At 36.3% G+C, this 12,003-nt stretch overlaps 2 long non-coding RNA genes across 2 annotated transcripts; both read left to right on the top strand.

Annotated features, from left to right (window-relative positions):
• Positions 1–2,026: 2,026 nt before the first annotated feature.
• Positions 2,027–3,012, top strand: LOC122048937. The gene is made up of 3 exons (XR_006130745.1): positions 2,027–2,056; positions 2,146–2,220; positions 2,522–3,012. It is a non-coding gene; the product is annotated as an uncharacterized LOC122048937 (long non-coding RNA).
• Positions 3,013–4,401: 1,389 nt separating this feature from the next.
• LOC122048938 lies at positions 4,402–4,908 on the top strand. Its single transcript, XR_006130746.1, has 3 exons — positions 4,402–4,572; positions 4,645–4,746; positions 4,835–4,908. It is a non-coding gene; the product is annotated as an uncharacterized LOC122048938 (long non-coding RNA).
• Positions 4,909–12,003: the final 7,095 nt, after the last annotated feature.

The raw sequence follows: 12,003 nt of genomic DNA on the forward strand, positions 1-12,003 counted from the left end.
ACAGCACTTCATCCTATTAAGAAAGGACCAAAGAAAATATATTTACCTCCAGCATCTTTTTCAATAGGGAAAAAAGAGAAGAGCATGTTTTGCAAGGTTCTAAAGCAAATAAAAGTTTCAGATGGCTATGCATCTAACATATCACGATGTGTTAAATGAAACCGCCAAAATTAATTTGTCTAAAAAGTCATGATAATCATATTTTGATGCAGCAATTGTTGCCAGTAGCACTACGTAGAACCTTATCTAAGTCAGTTCGAGTTCCGTTGATTAGATTAAGCAGATATTTTCAAGAGTTATGTAGTAAAGTAATCTCTCCTACGGAAATGACTCGTCTGAGGAGAGATATTGCAGTGATCCTTTGTGAGTTGGAAAAGATTTTTCCTCCCTCATTTTTTGACATAATGGTTCATCTAACTATTCATTTGGCTACTGAAGTACAACTTGCTGGGCCAGTTCACTATCGTTGGATGTACCCAATTGAAAGGTAATATATACATCTTTTTAATATTATTATATTTATCATATATTATTTGTTAAATAATACTAATTGTTGTATTTTTGACACAAGGTACCTAGGGACATTGAAGTCCTATGTTCGAAATAGAAATAGGCCAGAAGGATCTATTGCTGAGGGGTATTTGGCTGAGGAATGTTTGACATTCTGCTCTTTATATTTAGCAGATTATGTAGAGACAAGATTTAATCAATCATCAAGAAATGATAATGCAAATATTAACTCAACATTTGCATTAGATGTGTTTAACATATCTGGCTATGCACTCGGAAAGGCCATTGCAACTAAGTTTGATACTGAGATATTAAAGAATGCACATCAATATGTGTTATTCAATTGTCATCACTTACAATCTTATATAGAGTATGGTTTCATATAATTCATGCTATTTAAATATATAACTATTTAGTCATCATTATTTATGAAATTAGTATTACTAATTTGCAGTGAACATCATGGAATTGTGCAACTTAGTCATTCTCGTCTTCCACTACACCAAATAGAACGTATACATAGTGAAACTTTTGCCTCATGGTTTGCTAATCATGTAAGTTGTGTTGTAATAGTTGTTAAAAATACATATTATTTTTTTCAAATATAAATGAGTAAGTCCTTGTATGATAGATTGAAGATACAAATCTTCCAGAAGATGATCCTGTTTCAAATGATTTGAGATCACTTGCTAGAGGCCCAAATGTCATTGGGATACAATATCATAAATTTGTTTCAAATGGATTTAGGTTTTATACAATAGAAGTGGAACGTAAGAGGAAAACTCAAAATTGCGGTGTGACTGTTAGGGCAACTACTTCAAGTTATTCAAGTATAAAAGATCACAATCCAGTATTAAGCGAACTTGATTATTATGGAATTTTGCAAAATGTGATTGAGTTGAATTATGGGGGAGGTCGAAAAGTTGCTTTATTTGAATGCGAGTGGGTCTCCAAAGGCAAACGACTAAAATTGGGTGAAGATGGTTTTATGTTGGCCAATTTTAAAGATGTTAGGCGTCATAATGAGCCTTATATTTTAGCATCTCAGGCTATGCAAGTATTTTATATGGAAGATCCAAATGATTGTGATTGGCATGTCATTATCACGACTGATGCACGAGCAAAGTATAATATACAGCCTATGGCAGATGTTGATACATATCTTTAAAGTTATATTTGTAATTCAGAAGATTGCAATGAACATGAAGAAGTAGTCTGGGTTCGTGATGATATTGCAGGAGTGGAAATTGATACTGATTTATGAAGAGATTTTATCTAGTCTATGCATTATATTTAATCAATTATCATTGTAATAACAGTAGAATAGATTCTTACTATATATGTTTGGATGATATATGGTGATATGTATTTCCTTTTCATTTTTAACTATTGATTTTTTTATTATTTATAATCTGTTACTAACTATTATTTGTAGTAGGAATGACTCCTAAGCGTCGATCTAAGAGGAAATCTCGTTTTAAACGTTAAAATGAGATAGATATGCAACCACCAAGTATAAGTAAAAATCACATAGATCATGAACAAGGTAATATCTCATTTTATGCATGACAAATTTAATAACTGATTGTGTTTATTCATATTTATCTTTTTTTAATGTAATCAATACTTTTACAGATAGTCAAAACATAGAAGGTACCTTGAATAACCAAAGAGATGTAGGTTCAAATCAATTAAATGTTGATGTGCAAGGTAATGCCCCACTTATTGAAAATATGTCTTCAGTTCTAGATCAATTGTGAGGCTATCAGTTTTGAGGCTATCTTCATATTGACAAGTCTTATACTACATGCTTATTGTGTGTTTAGCAGGACAATTATAGTCCTTTCTACATATATGTTTATTTTTACTATATATGTTTGAATGATATATAATGACATGTATTTTCTTTCCATGACTGATCTAATTGGCTATTGAACAACACTAGGTTACAGGACTCTCTCCCTAGTCCCTACTAAATATCTTGTTAATCTCACACAAGATTGTTTTGTAGTGGTGGGAGAAGAAAAAAAAATCTGCTCGAGGATCATGGCTTGCAGCGGTGGCAGAAGAAATAACTTGTTAATCTTATTATTGTTTGTCTAACAAGTTGATATGTTATCGATGAATAATTCCCTTGTAGCCTTATCAACAAATTTCAATACTGATCCTGCACCTTCTCAAGGTTCTGCAATTGTATACATATTTACATGTGCATTCTAGAATATGTTTCCATCTCATTAAATCATATATGTTTGAATAATATATAATGACATGTATTTCCTTTCCATGAATGTCCTAATTGGCTGTTGACACCTTGCAAAGAGGAAACAAAGAGATGAATTGCTGTCATTGTAATGGTGACACTTGTAGAACAGTCCACCGAAGGTTGCTGGGTGAGCACCACCTCTTGACCAATCCACCGAAGGTTGCTGGGTGAGCATGGTGGGGAAGTAATGGTGACACTTGTAGAACAGATGTTCAAATCAATAACATGAAAAAAAAAAGAAGAGGAAACAACATACAAGTTTTGAAAACAGGAGCTAACGGAAATAAATTGTGAAATGGAATAAATACCACAGTAAAAATGATGATTTATTTCCCAGGATTATATTGTTTAGTAACGGAAGGCTTAATTGTTGTAGTAGTAGTAGTATATTGTTTAGTAACATACTCAAATAAGTGCACAAGTCACATGATACATTGTCGCTATCTGATAAATTTCTATAGACTGATTATCTGTCAACAAGATTAAATTCGGAAGAAGTCAAATTTTATTGGGAATTGCTATAAAATAATTACCTATTTAACTGCATGCTTATTTTTACTATATATGTTTGAATGATATGTAATGATAGGTATTTCCTTTTCAATTTTTAACTGTTGACCTTTTATTATTTATAATATGTTACTAACTATTATTTGTAGTAGGAATGACTCCTAAGCGTCGAACTAAGAGGAAATCTTGTTTTAAACTTCAAGCTGAAATAGATATGCAACCACCAAGTATAGGTACAAATCACACAGATCATGAACACGGTAATATCTCATTTTATGTATGACAAATTTAGTTACTGATTATGTTTCTTCATATTTATTTTTTCTTAATGGAATCAATACTTTTACAAATGGTCAAAACATAGAAGGTATCTTGAATAACCACAGAGATGTAGTTTCAAATCAACTACATGTTGATGTGCAAGATAATGTCCCACTAGTTGAAAACATGTCATCAGTTCTAGACCAGAATGATGATATGAACTAGGAATATAATAAAGGTAACATATATAAAGAATGCAATTATTTAATTGAATAATTATTTTAAAGTTGTATTATAACTTTTTTTTTTGTACAGCTAGTGAAAATGAACATAATGCTAAGAGGAAAAAAAGAGGTCCTACATTTATCAAAGAAATTTGGGGCCGACCTAGCACACTTCCACGCATTAAAATTCTATGTGATGATGTGGGACGTCCTATAGGAACCAAAAAAAATAAATTTACTGATTTCTTGGGTTCTTTAGCCAGAAATGGAAAGTATTGTCCAATTGATGTAGAAGATTGGCATAAAATGCCAATGGACAAAAAGAAAGATATGTTAAATGTTATAAAGGTAACTGAATTATTTTGTATAATTTTAGTATTTAAAACTTTTAATTTATGCAATAATAATTTGTCTATATATTTTTTTACAAGATAAGTATAACCTTCCTTTAGGAACAGAAGATTGGACATTATGCTCAATAGCAAAAAAATGGAGAAATTGGAAGTCTGAACTAAAAAGAAAGTACTATGATCCTGAGTTGTCAAGTCAAATTCTTTTACAACAAAGAGATGAAAGAGCTCAAGTAGAACAATATATGAGACTAGTTACTTTTTGGAACACAGAAAAATCAAAGGTATGTATTTTATATATTTAGAATATAATGTTAGTATACTTTTATTTTATATTATGTGTCATTTAATATATTAGGAAAGAAGTGAAAAGAATAAAAATGCTAGAAAGCAAAGGATAATGAATCAGACCACGGGAAGGACATCTTTTTCTCAAGTGCAACAAACATTGGTAGATCTTTTTATCATATTATAATTTTATGTGCATCTAATTATAGAAATTAGTAACTAAATATATTTTCAGGAAAAAGAAAAGGGACATCCTCCAACACGAGTTGAATTATTTCATGCTTGTTTTACTCATGCTAATGGAAGTCCCTCAAGTAATATTGTAAAAGAAAGATTGGTAAGATACTTTATACTCTTCATTTATTTTATTTTAATGTATTTTTAATTATCATTATGTATTAACTAAGTCTTAACATGTCTTGAAGGCTGCAATGAAAGAACTAGAAAATCAACTTCCTGAAGATTACAATGATCAAGTGAGCCAGAATGATATATTTGCTTAAACATGGGACCAGATAAACCCGGTCGAGTACATATGCTTGGTGATGGAATTAGCCCATCTGATTTATGGGGAGTAGTTCCTAGTCGTGGCACATGCAATCGACTAGTTATGGAACAGAATGCAAAGTTAGAACAGATGAATGAACAAATCAAAAAGCAAGGCCAACATATTACAATGTTAGAAACAAAGATTTCTGAACAATCAAGCACAAATCCTCTTTCAAATTGTAATAATAGTCAACACACTTCATCAAGTAGCAATCCACAAGGTTCTATTCCATCTCATTGAACCTTACATGTAAGCTTTTTTTTTTTTAATTTCTATTTTATGATATATCCACACATCTTGAAAAATTGTTGCTATATTTTTCACTTTCATGTAGATTGGAAGTTCTGTCTCGATCAAAAGTTTATTTGATTCAACAAAAACTGTGGCAAAAGGAGTGCTCCTCAACATGGATCCAAATAATATAGTAGGGAGACAAAAACTAGGACCAAATTGGTGTGAAGTACAAGTACTAGTTGTCCTAGAACCCGAAGAAAATTTAATTAGACCTTATGATCTTTTACAAAGGTTTGAGGATACACTTGGAGGACTGATAGCTTGACCTTGTCATTTGGTATGATTTAAACATTTTAGTGAAATATTATTAAATTTTTATATTTATCATGTTATTAAAATTTTTAATAAATATGAAATGTATTTGCAGTTGGCAATATGCGAAAATTTCTATTAGTGCATATAGAATAATACTTTACATGTTTCTCATTCGGTATGATTTCCAATCTTTTAAATTATGTTTATTAGATTTATATTTTCATTGTTAATTGACTTATACAAATTTATTGATTGTATTTGTAGGTGACAGGTACTTGGATTTTGCATATGATGGTTGAAGATGGTTGATAGTAAATTAGTTGGTTTTTATTTTATGACTTTGTTAGTTTTAAAACTCAATGATTTGTTAGTATTTAGTTAGCATTAGATTTAATACTTTTACATTAGTAATGTATTTGTACTTTTGTGATGATGGATGAATTATGATGATATGGCGAATGAATTGGATATTTTGGATATAAAACGTTTGTATTCTTATTGTGATGATGGTTAAATTGTGATGATGTGTAACTTTTTTTATTATGTGATGAATGTTTTGTGTTTTGCATAAATATTATTAATTTATTGTAGTGTATTCTAAATGTTTCTATTTAATATTTTTATAAAAGATTATAATTAACATTTCATAATGTCATTATAGATTATATAAGATGACAGTTTAAAATATCCTTATAAATTATCATTACTAACATACTCTATTGTCCTTATATAAAAATTTAAAACATTTATAATTGTCAATATAAATTAGTTTAGGTGACATTTATATTTGTCCTTATTTACATAATAAAAAGGCATGCATAAATGTCCATGAAATATACTTTCGTGACATTTTCGATTGTCATTATATTCCTATATTTAAGACACTTTTGAAGTTAGCATAAATATTTTATAAAGACATTATACAAATGTCAGGAATACTAGGGGGTCTATGCTAACACCGCATTTCAATACATTTATTGGTGATGTCACCATAGCGTTAGTGTAACTAAAAGTATAATATAAGGGCATTTATGTGTGTCCTTAAAGGCCTTAATTCTAGTAGTGTTAGCCAGTTCATTATCGCTGGTCATAATAAGTCAATCGATTAAGTAGTTCTCACCGGCGGCACACATTGATAGGATGGAAGGAATAACCTTTTCGAGTGACTAGAGGACCCCATTGATAGAGTTTCTCCAATCGGGTAGCACTCTAGCCGACCAGGAAGAAGCTCGCTTGTTGAAAAAGAGGCCCGAGCAGTTCACTCTAATCGACAACCAGCTATATAAAAGAGCTTTCTCAAGACCGTTGCTCAAGTGCGTCGGGACAGAGGACATCGAATATATCTTGAGGGAGGTTCATCAAGGCTCCTACGGAAGTCACCCGGATAACAGATCGCTGGTCGGAAGATCCTGCTGGCAGGATACTTTTGGACCACCTTGCAGTAGATGAAGGCATCCACGATGTCTTGTCCGTTCGACCAATGAGGTATGGATATCATTGGACCATTCCCAATGGTGATCGGTCAGCACAGATTTCTACTTGTCGCAGTAAACTACTTCTCAAGTGGGTGGAGGTCGAGCCGCTAGCCAAGACAATCGAACATATGGTCATTAAGTTCATATGGAAAAATATCCTATGTCGGTTCAACATCCCTCACTGGCTCGTCTCGAATAATGGGAGGTAGTTCGCCAGACGAAGACTCAAGGAGTAGTGCGAGGGCTACGACATTCCTCAGTTTTTCACTTCAGTAGCCTACCCTCAGAGCAACGGCTAGGTGGAAGTCACCAACCGGGAAATCCTTAGGGGTTTACGGGCTCAGCTCGACCATGCTGGAGGCAACTAGGTCGATGAGCTCTTGAGCGTGTTGTGGGCCCAACGCACCACACCAAGAGAGGCGATTTACATCACACCATTCCATCTGGTGTATGGCGGTGAGGCGGTGGTTCTAGAGGAAGTTGGAGTAGAATTTGATCGGCTGCAGCTCTACGATGATGGAAACGCTGAGCAGAGGCTCATGGAGCTTGACCTGGTGGAAGAAGCGTGGGATAAGGTCGTCGTCCGGCTGATGGCGTACAAACAACGCATGAAGCGAAACTATAATTGGAGGGTGATCCCAAGGTCATTCTAAGTCAGCAATCTGGTGTGAAAAGAGTGAAGCCGGTCGGTGATGTCACCAAATTGGAGGCTCCATGGGCAGGACCTTTTAAAACCATTCAGAAGCTCCGCTCGGGAGTGTACTATTTGCAAGACGAAGATGGAAGAAAGTTTGATCGACCCCGGAGTGCAAACCATCTCTAGCCCTATAGGGTCGGGTGAGAGGTACATGGTTAACTCCTAATGTACTTGTATGAATATATGTCTTGTGGATGCAGGAAGACGACAATGAATAAAAATCTCAAGCGTGTCAGACTCTTGTGCCACTCGGCCAAGTTAAAAGTCGAGCGGCAACTATAAACCTTTATCTTCGTTAACAGTTGAGCGGCAGCGATTATGAACCCTTGTCTTCATCAACAGTCAAGTGACGACTATAAACCCTTATCTTCGTCAACAGTCGAGCGGTGACTATAAACCCTTGTCTTCTTCAACACTCGAGTGGCGACTATAAACCCTTGTCTTTGATAACAGTTGAGCGGCGACTATAAACACATATCTTCGTCAATAGTCGAGCAGTGACTATTAACCCTAGTCTTCTTCAACAGTCGAGCGGCGACTATAAATCTGCGCCTTCAATAGCCGAACGACGACTATAAACCCAAGTCTATGCATCAATAGTCGAATGACGGTTATAAACTCAAGTCTATGATAATAATTGTCGAGTGACGACTCTAAAACTAAGTCGGCGATGAATAAGGCCGAGTGGCTTCCTAAAGCTATAAAGTAAAGTTAACAACTCGAGTAGTGACCAAAGCAGGGATGTATCTGTTGGTGCGGTTAGCACTAACTGTTGGTGCAGGAAGCATCCGACGATCGAACCTGAGTTTTGATAAATGACAAAGGGTTCAAAGTTAAGGTTATTTTTGGTCTAACATGCTTGAATGAGTTTGTAGGAAAGTCCTAAGTGTACTTAGGCAAAAGTCCTAGCTGCGGTTAGGCAAAGGGAAAACCCTAGGCGGTGGTATTATAACCTATTAAGGCGGTTAATAACCGCTTCTATAGAGACATCAGCAGCGGTTGTTCTGTTTTCACTACCGGTTGCTATAACCAATGCCATTGATTCTAGGAGCGCAAGCTGTTGGATCAGTAAAGTAACCGATTCAAAAGCTTTAGGATCGGTTGAAAACCACTTCTATAGTTTGTTAAAACCGCACCTAAAGACCTATTTTTTTTGTAGTGTGGTAACCCTAGGTCATAGGGGGTGGTAACTCTAGGCGAAAAGTCTTGGCAGGTCGAGGGCTTTGGGCAAAAATCCTAGAGTCAGGGACTCTAGGTGGAAAGTCTTAGTGTCACGAACCGGGTGGAAGACTGGACGGGTTGTGGAGCGAACGTCCAGTAGAAAGTCCTGGAGCCTAGGGCGCTGAGCAAAAGTCCAATCAGTCTGGAGGACTGGTCTGGCAACAGGTAAACTCTCCTAAGTGGAGTAGGTGAGGACGCGTTCCTCGGTGAGGGAACAGTAGGCGTCGATTAGACCTAGGGTTTCCGATTGAAAATCCTAATCAGAACCGGACAGTCCTATGGCTGTCAAATTGTTATATTAATCTTGTTATATTTGTTCTAACTCTATTTTGTAGGATATAGTTTGTATTTTGTTCTAAGATATCTTGCAGGGAATGAAAAAGTACTACAAGCCTGGATGAATAGTGTCTGAGGCGCCCTCCATGGAGATTGGAGGCGCCTCGGGTGCCTTGGCTGAAGCAGTGCAGGAAGCAGGTCGAGGGCGCCCTCCATGGAGCTTAAGGACGCCCTGGACGCTGGATGGAAGGCTTCCTCCATGGACTTGGAGGCGCCCTCGGGCGGATAGGCTGCGGGTGAAGCTAAGTGGATCTTATCCACGCTGCAGATTCGGTGAGGTTGGAGGCACCCTCCATGCTGTTGAGGGCGCCCTCAATGAGCTATATAAGCCTGTCTTGAGCAGCAACAAAGAACAATTCGAAATTGCAATCCGTCTTCCGTGTGCTGCTCAGAGAACTATTCGATTAAGCTACAACTCGACTCCGACGACCAGAAGCTTCAAGTTTACTAATTCCTTGTTTGTCGGTATAAGTTTTTCATTTATATTGTACTTCAAATTATAACTTTCGAATTGATAGTGATTGCCCAAAGTAAACACTCAACGAGCGTGGGCCTTGGAGTAGGAGTCGCCACAGCCTCCGAACCAAGTAATTCCTTGGTGTGCTCGTGTGGTGTTTCTTTTTATTCCACTGCGTAACGTTTACTCCGATCGATTGTTTTAAAATGATGTGAAAGCCACGAGCACTATTGACCCCCCTCTAGCGCTTTCGATCATACAATTGGTATCAGAGTGGGTCGCTTCGAATTGGTGAAACCACTATTCAAGAAATTTTTCGTGGTAATTTTTAGTTTTTCGAAGTAGATCGGAATCGGTAAAATTATCGCCTTCCGATCTATTTTTATCGCAATTAAAATTTTTCCTTGAAGCTGGTGCAACACCACTCGAGTTCGCACAGTTAGTTTTAATCCCGCACTACTAATCCAAGACCAAGTCTTGGAACAAAGTTTCTTGTTTTTGTTTGTGCGAGATTTTACTTCTACAATGGCCCACCAAGAAGGCTACATCACAGCTCGCCCGCCTCTCTTCTCCGGCGAGGACTTTGGCTACTGGAAGGGCCAAATGGAGTCCTACCTCCAAACCCAGTTTGAGATGTGGATGATCATTAGAACCGTCATCTAAATCCCACTCGATGGCACGGGAAAACTTGTATCATGTAAGAATTGGGACGCAAGTATAATAGAGAAGGTCGAGGCCAACGTCAAAGCAGCATGTACTCTTCAATGTGGTCTAACAAAGGAAGAGCTGAACCGAGTTGGTCCATTCTCAAGCGCGAAAGAACTATGGGAGAAGCTGCTCGAGCTGCACAAAGACACCATCGATATGAAAGTAAGTAAGCGCGATCTAATTTTAAATAAGTTATATAACATAAAAATGTAGGAAGGTGAGACAGCTAGCTAACTTCATACGCGGATAAAAGATCTACTGAACATACTCCACGAGATCAGACAAAAGATAGAGAATTGAGACGTAATAAGGTACGCATTCAATGTCTTTCCGAGGAATACTTTGTGGGCATCCATGATAAACGCTAACAAAGTATCCAAGGACCTTTCTTTAATTAGACTAGACGAGTTATTTTTCGAATTTGAATTGCATGAACAGATTAATGCACGTCCAGCCGAGAAAGACATTGCTTTGATTGTAGGTACAAGCAGAACTCGAGAACCAAAAGCAAAGTGTAGAACTGAACCCGAGTCCAAAGACGAATCGGACTCAGAAGATGACGATGACGAGATCATAGCCGAGATCGTCAACCTAGTACGCAAACTCTACAAAAAGAAGAAAGGATTCATGAAGAAGGACATCAAGCAGGCTATTCAGTTCAAGACAGTACAAGCCAGTTCTAAAGTAAAGTTCAAAGTTACCTACTACGGCTGCAACCAAAAGGGACACATCAAAGCCAACTATCTGAATCAAAAGGAAGAAGAAAGCATTACAAGCAACATGGGATGAGTCTTCTTCATAAGACTCCGATGAAGAACTCGATTTCCGAAGGGCCTAAACCCACTGTAAGTATTTCTCAATTAAGTAAACTGCATAATTTAGTTAATTACCTTATGCGTAAATTAGCCAAATTCAACTTCCGAGTCAAGTCACTCCAAAAGGAGGTAACAATCCTTAAGGATGAGACTAAATTGAGTCTTTTGACTGAGTCAATTCAAATTGGAAGTTCAATTCAAGTCCAACAACTTGAGGAAGAAAATTTCAATTTGAAAACTCAAGTTAAAGAACTCAAAGACACGTTGGAACAGTTCACTTTGGGTTCCAAGTATCTTAATTTGATTCTTGGAAAACAGATAGTCGTCTACAACCAATCCGGACTTGGATTTAAGGTTAAACAAAAATACAAGTCTCATTTATCAATTATAAATAGAACAAATAGAAAAGTAGTCCAGACATGAGTCCTCAAGTCAAACTTGATTAATCATGTTGGACTTGGACAATATTGGGTTCCCAAGGATTAAGTCCACTATCTTGATAGACACTATCGAGGCTATGATCCAGGGGGAGACAATAGAAAAACTATTTTTATAAATAGAATTGTTTGATATTTGTTTTCTTGCTCTTATTATACATTCTTAGATTAGGTTAGATAAGGACCTAGACGTAATTTACACTTGACTAGTTAGACCTAGGGGTTTCAAAAAGAAAAAAATTAAATATACAATTTCTTTGAAAGGCTTTGTCTAGAAGTGGTGGATGATCCCATACCCAAGAAGGCCTAGTGCCTCGCCACAGCCTGGAAGTCAATCTTTGAAATGAAT

The sequence above is a fragment of the Zingiber officinale genome, chromosome 2B (assembly GCF_018446385.1).
Source record: "Zingiber officinale cultivar Zhangliang chromosome 2B, Zo_v1.1, whole genome shotgun sequence".
In the NCBI taxonomy this organism is placed as follows: Eukaryota; Viridiplantae; Streptophyta; class Magnoliopsida; order Zingiberales; family Zingiberaceae; genus Zingiber; species Zingiber officinale.